This window comes from Odocoileus virginianus, chromosome 7 (genome assembly GCF_023699985.2).
Source record: "Odocoileus virginianus isolate 20LAN1187 ecotype Illinois chromosome 7, Ovbor_1.2, whole genome shotgun sequence".
NCBI classification, from domain to species: domain Eukaryota; kingdom Metazoa; phylum Chordata; class Mammalia; order Artiodactyla; family Cervidae; genus Odocoileus; species Odocoileus virginianus.
This window is the reverse complement of record NC_069680.1, coordinates 2,054,874-2,067,900: the sequence shown is the minus strand read 5'-3', so window position 1 is coordinate 2,067,900 and position 13,027 is coordinate 2,054,874. Positions and strand designations below refer to the sequence as shown.

Genomic DNA, 13,027 nt, shown 5'->3' with positions numbered 1-13,027 from the left:
CATTACCCTTATTATTTTTGTTACTATTACTGTTTTCCCGGTAGGATTGCAGGCAGCTGGAAGGGCTGCCCAGAGGCACCAGGCAACCCTCTCATTCTCATTTTCTATTTATTGTAACAGATTACATGACCTCTGTGGTCAAGGACAAGAACAGCTGGGTAAGCCAGCAAAATGCACAGCTGCTGCGATTGAGGAAAAGTAATACTCCTAGGGGCTCGGGTTTGGAAAGGAGTTGGCAGCAGGGAGCAGAGGCTCCGTGGGAGGGAAACAGACAGAAACAGCAACGGGGCTGGAGGAGGAAGAAGAGAAAGCACCGGGGAAGACCCAAACCAAAGCCAGGTGGGCACAGGAAGCCGACCCTCCCAGAGACAGGAAGCTGCAGGTGAGCGGCGGGAAGCCAGGAGGCACAGGACGTGGGCAGCCAGGGAAAGCCAGGCCACATCCTGAGGAAGGGGCAGCGGAGAGGACGGAGTAGGCTCCCAGGCTGCTGGAGGCTGCCACATGGAGCCAGGCGGGGACAGGATGGGAAGGAGGGCCACACATTCGGCTCTCCCTCACCTTAGGTCCCCTCCTCAAGGCTCTGCTCCCCCAACTCTGCAGGCCCCAGGGTTTCACCAGAACTCCTGTCCCTGCCACCATCTACCATCCCCACCTGGGTCCCCTTCCCGAGGCCGGTGGCAAAACAGGATGCGGGTTTCATCATTTCCCCCTTTCCTGGGAACTTTGACACAAGTGCTCCATAGTTTTCTCTGTGGGGAACAGGCCAAGGAGGCCCACATGGGGGAAAAAAACACCTTCCAGCTCCACTCTGAAATGCAGATGGGTAAGCCAGCGCACATCTGGTCCTTCCCCAAATGTCTCTTCACCTTCTCCTGGAAGACTAGCTGTCTCAGCCCTGCCCACTGGGATCCACATAACCAGCACCCATGAGGGGAACACTGGACGTCAATGAGGGGGGACTGATTTTACACCTATTTGGCCCTCTGGGTACCCCCAGGCTCAGGTTCCAGAAGGGTGCTGATCTCAACGTGACCCCAGGTGATAGGGCGTCAGCAGCGAGGTTAGCTGGGAGTCAGGGGTGGCCTCAGGAAGGAAGGCTCCCTGACCCGGCAGAGGGGTCGGCATGCAGGAAGGCAAACCAGAAGCCATGGTAACAAGGCTGCCTGCAGCTGCACAAGCTTCTCCTGTGACGAAGCATTGTCCTGTATGATGACCTTTGACCCCCCACACACACATGGCTAGCAGGGGACTGGGCAGATACTGTTCCCATTTTGAAGATGAGGAAGCTGAGTGACTTGGGTAAGATCACAATTTCTGAGAAGCAGAGCTGGTGGGCCCAGGACCCAATCTCCAGAAGTCTCCTTTCTTTAGCCTGGGACTTACTTCCCTTTCCGTGTTGAGTCAGTTCTCCCAATTTAAAACAAAAAGCGCTACAGCAGCCCTCTGCCCTGCAAGGCTGACGGTCTCTCTCCTTTGACGAGCTTCCCCAGTGGGGGCCACACCTCTGGCCCTCATTCTCTTTTGGTCAACCTGTCACCCAGGTTGTGGATTCCTTCTTCAAAGGGGCTTCCACTCCCAAGACATCAGGGCAGACCTTTCCCCTCCTACCCCTATCCAGCCTCACTGTCTTTGGCCTTGCCCCAGCTCTCCTTCTCAGCCTTTGAGTCCAGAGTACCCTTTCAAGTCCCTGGCATCTGCCTGGCCACATGCTCCCAGGGGCTCCCCATCACCTCCACACCCCTGGTCCACAGATTGGTTTGCAAGGTGCCTTCCAGGCCTTGCCTCCTACTGCCCTCTCCTTGAAGCACACACCGGCCTCCAGCCCCTCCCTGAACCCTTGCCTCAGCTCAGGCTGGTCCCCCTTCCCGAGCCCTCTACTTTCTCCCATCTTCAGGGCTCCCCTCACCTGTGTCCACAAGCACTCCCCTGACTGCAGGAGAGATGAAGAGACCCTTTCTTAGCACCTGCCCTGCCCAGAGTCCTGAAAGACGCAGCCACACAGCCTGCAGAATCAGGCCTCCCAGCTTCTGCTGCCTGTACCTGGGTGATCCCTGCACCCAGAGAACTGGCTGCCAGAACTTGGCACTGGTGTGCTCAGTTGTGGAACAAGCCGAGAAGAGGAGAAAGCTGTTTATAGGGAGGGAGCCAGGAGCAGATGTTCAGACGCAAGTCGAGAGGTCACCAGCCGCCTCCATCCCTGACTACTCTCCGGGCCCGGCTCCCATGAGGCCAGCTGACTCGCTGTAATCCTGCCAACAAACCCTTTGCCCCTGAGTTGACAAGGAGGGACCCCAGCTCTGCAGGGACCACCGCTGACACCAGCCTGGGAGCCCTGTCACCTCCATCAGACAGCCCCAACTGGAGGAGCCGTGTACAACATCCCCTGCCAAGGGTCGCTTCTTTTCTTGTCTCCCTGTGCGGCGAGTAGGTGTTCCATGTACACCTGCTCCCGCCCTGGGCCTGGAGCTCCTGGCTAAGGGCTTGGGAGTTGTCTGTGTGGCTCACCAGCGCCCCTGTGCCAGAGCTGCCTCCAATAGGCACAGGGTCCAAAGTGGCCCCACTAGTCAGGTTTTGTTGTATGTGAGCCCACCTCCTGGCTGGAGCTGAGTGGACCAAGCTGGGCCAATTAGGCCCGCTTCCCTGCAAGTCTGGAATGAGGCTGAGCAAGCTGAGCCCCTCTGAGTGTGTCTGGAGCTGTAGTAGGAACATTTGTGGCCATGTGGGCTGAGGAAAGAGAAAGCCTGGCTGCAGAGGTGAGGAGGAAGCCCGGGGGACAGCAGAGTTGAGAGGAGGAGGGAGAATCTAACAAGGTTTTTCCAATCTCTGCTGAAGGCCAGGCTGCAACTGCTGTGGGCTCCTGCACACCCCTGAGACCCTGTAATTAATCACCTCTTGTGCTGAAGTTAGATTCAGCTGGTTTCTGTTACTCGAAATCGAGGGGTGCTAATAAAGCCGGGATCTCCCCTAAGCTTTTCCAGGAATACAAAGCAGGTGCTTGACAAACAAACTTGCTCAATGAAGAGAATTGGCCCTAGATCCTGGCTTTCTGATTTCTGCCAGAGGCGCCACCATGCTCTACAAATACTCCACATATCAAATATGTAACTCAGCCCCAGGCAACTTGAGTTAAATGCATTTTCCTTGCCTGAAGTGCATTATATCCTCACTTCCATCTCATCTTTGGGACAAACCAGCATTCAAAGGAAAGGCAAGCAGGAGCAGGCCAGAGAAAAACAGCCTGTGAGAGTGTGGGCCAGCACATCCAACTGATCTGCAAACTGTGTTCCCCCGGGGGGTGGCCCCCACTACAGAAACCTCTGCCCCGAGATTTCTGTCCCTGTGCCATTCCTGCCCCTGCGAAGATGACCATCAAGGACTCCAAGAGGTCACAAAGTTTCCACCCCTACTGATGGGTCATTTATGCCACAGGCCATCGTAAGGACAGACCCTCAAATCCTAAGGTTGGAAGAAACCTCACAGGGTCACTTCACCTAGTGGTTTTCAAACTGCACCTGCAGGACCCTGAGACTCCGATGGAGCCTCTCGGGGCTCCAGTCTCCCCAGCCTCTACCAGTGCACTGCCCACTTGGTTGTACGCATCAGGCTATCTTGTGAGCGTGCATCTGAAAGGGTTCCAGGGGCTTAACGCAACAATGCAGAACTCCTGTGTCAGATCAACTCCTCTATCATTCGGATGAAGAGCCAGAGACTCAAAGGCATAAGACCACACAGGTGCCAAGTGGCTGAGCTGGCAGAGAACCCCGGGTCCAGACTCTCCCTGCTGCCCCTTCCCCTAGGCAACTCCTTTAAAGGTTCTCTTGGACCTGGGTGGAGCCAGAACCCCAGTCCTGTGTAAGTGAGCAGCGGCTGGGGAACACAGAGAGAACTGAAGACACAAGGCAGAGTCCAGTAGATGGGCGCTGAGTCCCAGGTGACCCTGTCTGTCGGCGGAAGGGCAATGCCAAACGGCCCGAACAATATGGAGTTGTCCTGATGCTAGTCCTCCGCTATATTTAGTTTCTCCCCTGAAATGACCTCAGGCAGCAGCAAAGCTTTGTGGTGTGGCAAAAAAGGCCGTGTGTCCCCAACTCCAGGGGAGGAGAACTCTGCCGGAGACACCGGATAGTAAATAGGAAAGAGAGTCTGTGGGATGCGGGGGTGGGAGCAAGCTGTTGACACAACTAGAGACAAATTCTTTCCTTTGACCCCCTGGGCGGTAGCAGTGAGGAGCAAACCTGTGACTCTTGTGCAGTGGGTGATGAAATTTGAGACCCAGGGCCGGGGTGGAGGAACCCCTGCTTCACCCCAGGCTCTGGTCCCATCCGCTCACAGGTGCTGGTTGCCTCTTCCAGAACCACTTCATTCACTGCACCCCTGTGGAAGGGACCAACAGAGGTTCTCTCTGACCTAAACTCCCCATCTACTATTCAAGACCTTCCCCGACCTTGGTGTACACAGCCGATTTGATCCTATCGCCTGAAAAACAAAAAAGAAAGGCTAGAAAAATCAACACCAAACAGGAATAGGGACTCTCTGGGTGGTGGGAATATGAAGGAGATTTTCTTCTTTGGATTTTCTGATATTGTCCACATTTAATACCTAACCACATCCTACTTTTACAATAAAGAAAACTGTATTGCTTGCTTCTCTCTAACCTGAACCCCTTACTCAGATCACTAACCCTTCAGTGATCTCTCCTCACTTACCCTTAATATCTGCCCTATCCAACCTCAACTCTTTCTAAAATGTCTACATATTGCCTTTGTCTCTGCTTGTCTACACGGCATGATTTAGCATTTGCTTACGTATTATCTTGCCTGAAACTGTATCACACCTCTGTTTGTCTTTGCTCCATTCCCCAGACTGTAAGCCATCATGGACAATGAGACATACATATATAACACGTGTACCCAGGAATGAGGCAGGATGTACAGAATGGGTTTAGAGACAGTCAGACATGACTGAGCACACACGTACAGAAAAGACATAGGAAATAGAGTCAGGTTGACTGGGTCAGGTACTGGCTCCACCACTTCTGACTGTGGCAGGACAGGCCACAGATCAGTGACTTGACCTTTCTGAACCAGTTCTTCCAGCTGAATTCCCTAGTAATGCCAATTCTCTTCTAAAAGGTAAGAGTGGATTCTGAGCAAGCCTGGCCACCCCACAGTTTTTGGATCATTTCACCTCTAAAACAGAGGCCCCAGACCCAGACTACAAAAGGGGTCCCCATCAATCCATATCCAAACCAGCATCAGGTGGTGAGCCAGACGCCAGGGGAACAGGGTTCGCAGGCTGAAGTCTTTCCTTGAATATTTCCCCTGGGCCTTGGCCCCTGAACGCCCAAGGAGTGGTGCTGTCAAAGCAGCAGACTGAGCAGCTCTACCCGGGGCTTCAGGAAAACGTGCCTGGGGGCCAACAGTGTATCAGACATGCAGGCCCTGGATCTTCTGTGGGACATATGTCAAAGCTAGGCTTCAGAGAGGAGGGGTCGGCTGCAGATTAAAGGGTCCAATGCAGCTTTCCTTCTGCCTGTGGACTCTGAAGACTAGCCCATTCTGTTCCTCAGGGAGCAGGACCAAATAACAGTGCATACAGCATGTGGATGTTTCCCAAAAATCATTTGGGGCCTTATAAAAAGCCATAAGAGCAGCAGGTTTCCAGTGAAGTAAGGCCTCCCTTCTCCATGTCCGCCAGCCTAGCACTGGGCCACAAACAGGAATATCACACGGGGCCAGAGCCAGGTGACCTCTGGGCTCTAAGAACTTGACATGAGGCCAGAAGGAAGAAGGGCAAAGAGCAAGCAGAGAAGTCAACCTGGGGTGTAAACACAGCCGTGCAGGGCATCATCAGCTCCAGGGGGCTGTCCCCTCAGCTCGCCCTGCCTCCTTGGTGTGCATGGCATGAATCTGCCCGCCCAGGTATGCCTGTGGAAATGGATTTGGAATAAATAAAAACAGATCACAGGAGCTCGATATTATTCAGCCCATCACACTGTGAACTCCTAGAAGAAAGGAACTCTGCACTGCTTCCTGTGCAAACACCACGGACAAGGCAGATGGGGTGACTCTTTAGAGGCAGTTTCCCATAGCAGTTAAGATATGGGTCCCCAGGGTACAACTGCTAGGATTCAAACAGAAGCTGCAGCACTTTCGTGGAAAGGGTCTTAACCTCCCTGAGCCTCAGCTTCCTCATCTGTAAAATGGAAGTAATTACGGCCACCTCCAGGGGCTAATGGGGAAACTAAAGACAGTGAGGTCAAACCCACAGTAGGGTGCCTAACGCACGTGGAGATTACCACGTACAGAGGACTGATTCTGGGAAGGGATGATTCCTGGAGCTGCTGTGAGCGCTCACGAAAGGAAGGGCTCAAGCCATGCAATAGTCTATTTTCGGGGAAGAGCGCACAGTAGCTAAGTGAAAAAACCAATGCCATGCGCCATATCCCGTGGTGTGGAGGCAGATACTGGGGATATGGGGGGCAGGGAGAGGTGGAAGGAGGGAAAAACCCATGAAGGCTGCTGCAAAGTGCTCTTTCTGGCATACTCAGGATACGCAGAAGCGGACTATTTGAGAGTCATGGGTGGCAGTGACGTCAATAAACCAGCTATACCTGTTTAGGGCCTCGTGAGCCCTCAGTTGAAACTGACGGTGAGGCAGGTGTCACATGGAAGGAAGGCAGGGCTGAACACTGAAAACAGAAGTCTGGCATCTGAAACCTTTCATGTTTCACCATGTGACCCTGGGCATGACAGTTAATATCATGGAGCCACTCCCCTAATACGAGGACAGTGTCACTCACAGCGAATTACCAGAGGATTGGAGATGTGTATGAAGCACCTAGTGAAGTGCCTGCCATGCAGTTGGTGCCCGATAAATAGCAGGATACAATAACTCTAAAACAGCTGCTTTTGAAGCCAGTTGCAGGGGGTTGTGTATCAAATGTGGAAAAGTGGGTCTGCTGTGGATGCTTATCACCACTTTCTTGGAAATTCATGGAGGAGGTGCCAGGCTCTAGGAAGTAAGCCCCAGTGGACTCAGACAGGTTCTGCCAAGCTGCAGCTGGGTCACAGCACCTGAGGGCACTCCTGAGCCTTGACCCACCAGGCAACAAGTTTGTATCTGTTCCAGAGAGGCCAGAAAAGTAGCCACTGGTTGTTGCTGGAATCAGCAAGAGTATGTTGGACGCTGCAAGAGATCTGTAACTTAAAAGAGTTGAAGTCCTCCGGTTTTTGTGAATGCTTCACATTTTTTAAAGATGAAGCTAGATTCAAGGTTGCCTCTATAATAATTACTCTTGTGCAACTTGCTTCCAATTTTGCTTTCCTGAATGAGTTAGTGGAGATATAAGAATGGTAAATAGGCAGGGTACACGCAGAAGGTAAGTTTTGTATATGAACTTCACTGGCCATATATCTCAACTGGTGGAGGGAGAAGGCGGCTGGGGACAGCTGGCTTAAATACAGTGCCAAGCATGGTGATAGTAATAAAAAAAATAACAACTACCATTAACTGAATATTTTAACATGTCCCAGCTACCACTCTGAGGGTTTTATGTCTTTTAACTCATTTGATCCCCATGACAGCCCTGTGGAATAGGTACTGTTATCTCCATTTGATAGATGAGAAAGGTGAGGCTCCCAAATCCAAAACAACTTGCCCAGGTTACACAGCTAATGAGCCAGAGGAGCTAGGATAATAGAATGCAAATGGATACTAAAAGAATAAAATATTTGTCAAAACTGTCATAATTACCTGTTATCAAAAGAAAAGCTCCATCTCATCAATGCCCTCTTTGACAGATCTCATATTTTGCAAATCAAAAGAAATTCATGGGGATTTCCTTGGTGGTCCAGGGGCTAAGACTCCACATTCCCAATGCAGGGGACTGGGGTTCAATTCTTGGTCAGGGAACTGGATCCACATGCTGCAACTAAGACCCAGCACAGACAAATAAATAGATATTAAAAAAAAAGAAAAGAAATTCATGGTCAGCACTTGCTATGCACTCTGAGTGCAGAGGAAGGGCCAGAGGGTGCACCAGAATCAGACTTCCCATGTTGGGGTAGAGGAGACTACACTCTGCTCTTCCCAACACTCTGAGCTGAACAAGAGTCAGCAGAATACAAGCCCCCAAAGGAACAATGAACTTGGCCTTGGTTACTGTCATTAATGACCCACTGCCATCATTGGCTAAGCATCTGCTATACATAAGCACAGTGGTGATCACTTAATACACATCATCACCTTTAATCCCTGACTACCTAAGCAGTCTACTCTTGTCCCCATTTCACAGATGTAAAAAACGAGGCTCTGATCTCAGGCTTCCTCACCACAGTGAGAAAGCAGAGGAACCACTACCTCCCATGGCTTCTGCCTCTCTGCCACTTATTTGTCAACAATGTTGGACGACTCTTAACATCCTAAGTCTCTGTATCCTCATCCATAAAACTGGAAAAATTATTCCTGCTCTGACTACCTAACAGAATGATTGTGAGGATCAAATCATAATATTTGAGAAAGCACTTTGAAAACAGCAAACTGCTGAACATAGCAAGGGATCATTAGTCTTGAAAATTACAAAGAGTAACACCTGATCCAGCAAGCACTTTGCTAAAGTGACTCTCCGCTGCCTCTTTTCCCTTGGGAATTTGGGGATAATCCAGAGCCTGCAGAGCAGGGGCACTCTATTCTTCAAGTCCCTGGCATCTGGGTGCTGGGAAGTAGAGGTTCCTTCTGGGAGGAGAGGGAGGAAACAATGCTGTTTGCATTCTGCTAATGTTTTTCTCCAGGAACACTACAATGGCTGAGGTTCTACTGCTTCCACCGTCAAAAAACATTCAATGCACATTTACTGGGCACCTACTGTGTGCCAAGTACTAGATCTGATGGATGCTTGGGACCCCTAGATGTAGTCTAGGGGCTAGGAAATGAAAGGAGGAGGCGAAAGCCAAGGGGAGGGAACAGAGTGACCACAGTCCTTGGAGCTCTGCAGACTTCAAAGTCACCTCCCGGATTCAAGTCCTGGGGAGGGGGGGCAGCGTGGGGGTGGGGGGTGGCAGCACATGAAGTGAGCTCAGAGCACTGAAATTTTCAAGTCAAAGTACTTAAACTGAGTTCCAGTTCTGTGTCTGCTCAGCCTCGTGACCACTAGAAATCAACTTATATTCCTGACTGTGGTGGCTTTCCTTTGTGTTGGGTAGGAATGTTCCCATAGGCAAAATGAGAAGAATCAAATGCATGACTGATTGACCTTGGTAAGCAGGGTGCCTGAAGGTGCTCAATAAGAAGCTCTTATTTACAAAACAAAACAAAATCTTGTTCCCTTCCTCCCAATCTTGAACTATATCGGGGCTGAAGCTCAGGCTCTGAAATCAGGCCCTGCTGTTTACAAGTCAAATAGCCTTAGGGAGGGGACATTCCCTTTCTAAGGCTCAATTTCTTCCTCTGTAAAAAGGTGATAATAGTATCCACCCATTGGAGGGTTGTGGAGAAGGAAGTGGCAACCCACTCCAATACTCTTGCCTGGAGGATTCCATGGATGGAGGAGTCTGGTAGGCTGAAGTCCATTGGGTCGCTAGGAGTCGGACCCGACTGAGCGACTTCCCTTTTCACTTTTCACTTTCATGCATTGGAGAAGGAAATGGCGGCGGCCCACTTCAGTGCTCTTGCCTGGAGAATCCCGGGGACGGGGGAGCCTGATGGGCTTCCGTCTATGGGGGTCACACAGAGTCGGACACGACTGAAGCAACTTAGCAGCAGCAGCACAGGAGGGTTGTGAGGATTAACCAACACACTGCACATGATGCTCCTAGCACATGGCACACACCCAACAAAGGTGAGCTGTTGGTAACTGCCTTCTCAAGTCCTTAAAAACAACAGAATTTCAAGTCCACAGGCTCACCTCTAAGATCCAGGCTGCCTGGTAACAGGCTGGCTGCCTAGGCTTCAGCTCTAGTGCCAGCCTCCCAGAGGAAACAGGTACCAATGAGGCGCCATCCCCACCCCCCTACTGTCTCCACCCCATGCCCTGAAGAAGGTGCCCCAGACCTTTTCCTGACAGGTTCCCCTTTCTGAGGGCAACAAAGGCCACAAGTTGAGGGGCTGTGGCTGGTCAAAGGTGTGGGGGCACACTGAGTTCAGTTCCCCATTCCTGTGGGCTCAGAAAGCAGGGAGACCTTGCCCCCAACAGCTTAGAGAAAAGCACGTGGCCTGGAGCAGCCGACAAACACACCAGGATGCCGCGTCTCTGTAAGACCCTCTGCCTTTCACCCATCCCAAGTGCTCGCATCTGAACCACAAGCCTACATCTCTGTGCAAAAGGGAACACTCCATGAGGAAGACAGCATTGACCTTCTTTGGGAGCCACGTGAATTTTAACAACCCAGAACTGCTTTGCTTAACTGGAAGCCACTATCCACCTATCCTAGCCACTGACCACATTACTAGAAACCCAGAAGCAAGCAACATTCTGAGTGACCAGAAAAATGTCACAAAATCTACCCACCCAAGCTCTCTGGAGGGGCCCTCAGGCTTCTCTTTGAGCTTGTCTACTCTGGGGCTTCCCAGAAGGACCAGATGGTAAAGAATCTGCTGGGTTCAATCCCTGCGTTGGGAAGATTTCCCCCAGAGAAGGGAAAGGCAACCCACTCCAGTAGTCTGGATAATTCCATAGACAAAGAAGCCTGGTGGGCTAAAGTCTGTGGGGTTGCAAAGAGTTGGACACAACTGAGTGACTGACACTAACAAACTAACTAACTCTCTACGTACAGTTCTAACCAGCTCTGCCCTCAGTTTCCCCAGGAAGTCAGAGGGGCTGCTATCTGAGTCTGGGAGATGCTATCTCAAGAACTGACCACTACGCTGAGATGCCACTGCACACTCACTGGGATGGTTACTATTAAAAAGACGGAAAATAACAAGTATTGGTGAGGATGTGGAGAACTTGCAGTCTTTGTGCACTACTGGTAAAAATATAAAATGATGCAGTGGCTCAGCAAAACAGGAGAGCAGTTGCTCAAAAAACTAAACAGGGAATTAACATACAATCCAGCAATTCCACTTCTAGATACATACACAAGAAAACTGATAGTATCGAACAGATACTTGTACACCCATGTTCACAGGAGCATTATTCCCAATAGTCAAAAGGTAGAAACAGCCCAAGTGTCCATCAGCAGACAATGGATAAGCAAAATGTGGCACAGACATACAGTGGAGTTCAGCCCTAAAAAGCAGTGGAAGTACAAGGTGGATAAACCTTGAAGGTATAACACTAAGGGAAATAATCCTGACACAAAAGGACTAACAGTGAATGAGTCCCCTCCAAAGTGAGACCCAGAGTCATGAAATTCATAGAGACAGAAAGTAGAATGGTGATTGCCAGGGGCTGGGGAAGAGGTGAATGGTGAGTCTGTGTTTAATGCGTACAGATTTTCAGCTGGGGAAGATGAAAAAATTGTGAAGATGGATGGTGGTGAAGGCTGTACCATAATGCCAAATACTTAATGCTACAGAACTGTACACTTAAAAGTTGTTACAATGGGATATTTTATGTTGCGTATATTTAACCACAATCTATTTTACTGTGGGCGGGGTGGAGGAGGAGAAGTGACACTGATTACCAGGGAGAGGACAGAGCAACAGTTTTAGGTGGAAACATGAACCCCAAAAGCACAGCAGTCAGGAACCACCATATCGTTTGGGGCCCACGGCCCTACCATCTCAGAAACCTGGGGGCCTCGCACTGTCATGAACACAGTAACTGATCTGACAGGACTCACTCTTCTCATTCAGAGCCCAGAACAGGATTCCAGAGCCTCCCCACACCAACAGTGCTTGGGCCCTTGAGGCAGACCACTGTGTAAGGGGCTCTCCCTTGTCAATCTACCTTCCACCCACCACCAGTTTACCCCTATCTTCTTTCAGAGATAAAGACTTTTCAGAGAAAGAGGCTTTTGTGGCCCCTCCCCTCCACCAAGCAGGTGCTTTGTACATACAGGTATGAACTCAACACCCCTGAGTTGCAAAGAGGAGGTTATTCATGCTCGGCATACTTTGCTTGGAACGGTATCATCCACTTCAGAAAGATTCCCATCCAAAAATAGTTTTTAAACATTTCTTTTATAGTTTTGCTCTCTAAAAAAGAGTAAGCTTCAATGATCTGGGGAAAATCACTGGCTATGGTTTTTGTGTGTAAAAATCCTATAGCTTTGAATAATATGAACTTCATAAGTTCACAAAGTCTCTTTTCATACAGGATCTCACTTGATTCTTACAATGTCTCTGGGAGCTGAACAGGGCAGCAGTCATCCCACTGTACAAATGAGGAAACTGAGGCTCAAAGAGATCAAGAGGCCTGTCCAAAGCAGCACACACAGCTAGGAAGGAGCAGAGAACTAAGACCTCATTTCCCTTCGATGCCAGATGACACTCTGGATTAGAACCTCACATTTGAGCAGACCATTTAGCCATGAAAGTAATTTTAAAAACAATGTTTGATTGTTTTAGCCCCACAACATCTCTGAAATAAACTGGAACTATCATCTTGTTTTGTTTTGTTTTTTCTTCCTTTTTTTTAAGAGATGATCAACTGAGCAAAAAACAAATGACTTGCCCAAGAGCACCATTCAAGAAAGTGGCAAAGACACTATAGCCCCTCCCTTTGAATGCACTTGACCTTGACCACTTCCCTTATAAACTTAACTTTGCCCACAATTTCTTCTTTTTTTTCAGCCATGCCATGCTTAGCATGTGGCATCTTAGTTTCCTGACCAGGGATCAAACCCACACCACCTGCAGTGGAAGCTCAGAGTCACCAGATGGCCAGGGAAGTCCCCTGTCCACAATTTCTTGACCTTAGCATACTCAAAACTTAAAGGAGCCCATGCAGTTTTTATATAGGTTGCACCATATTTCTGTGAACTTGGCAGGGAGTAGACATACCTTTATTCTCTTTTTAATAGCTGGGGAAAAGAAAAGAGGTTAAAGAAATCTTTAAGTTCCTTTTCAGCTCTAAAATTCTATG

At 49.8% G+C, this 13,027-nt stretch overlaps 1 protein-coding gene across 2 annotated transcripts in view; it reads right to left on the bottom strand.

Annotated features, from left to right (window-relative positions):
- UBTD1 (ubiquitin domain containing 1) overlaps positions 1-13,027 on the bottom strand; it is a 51,140-nt gene that overhangs the window by 31,703 nt on the left and 6,410 nt on the right. The gene's annotated exons all lie outside the window — the stretch shown is intronic.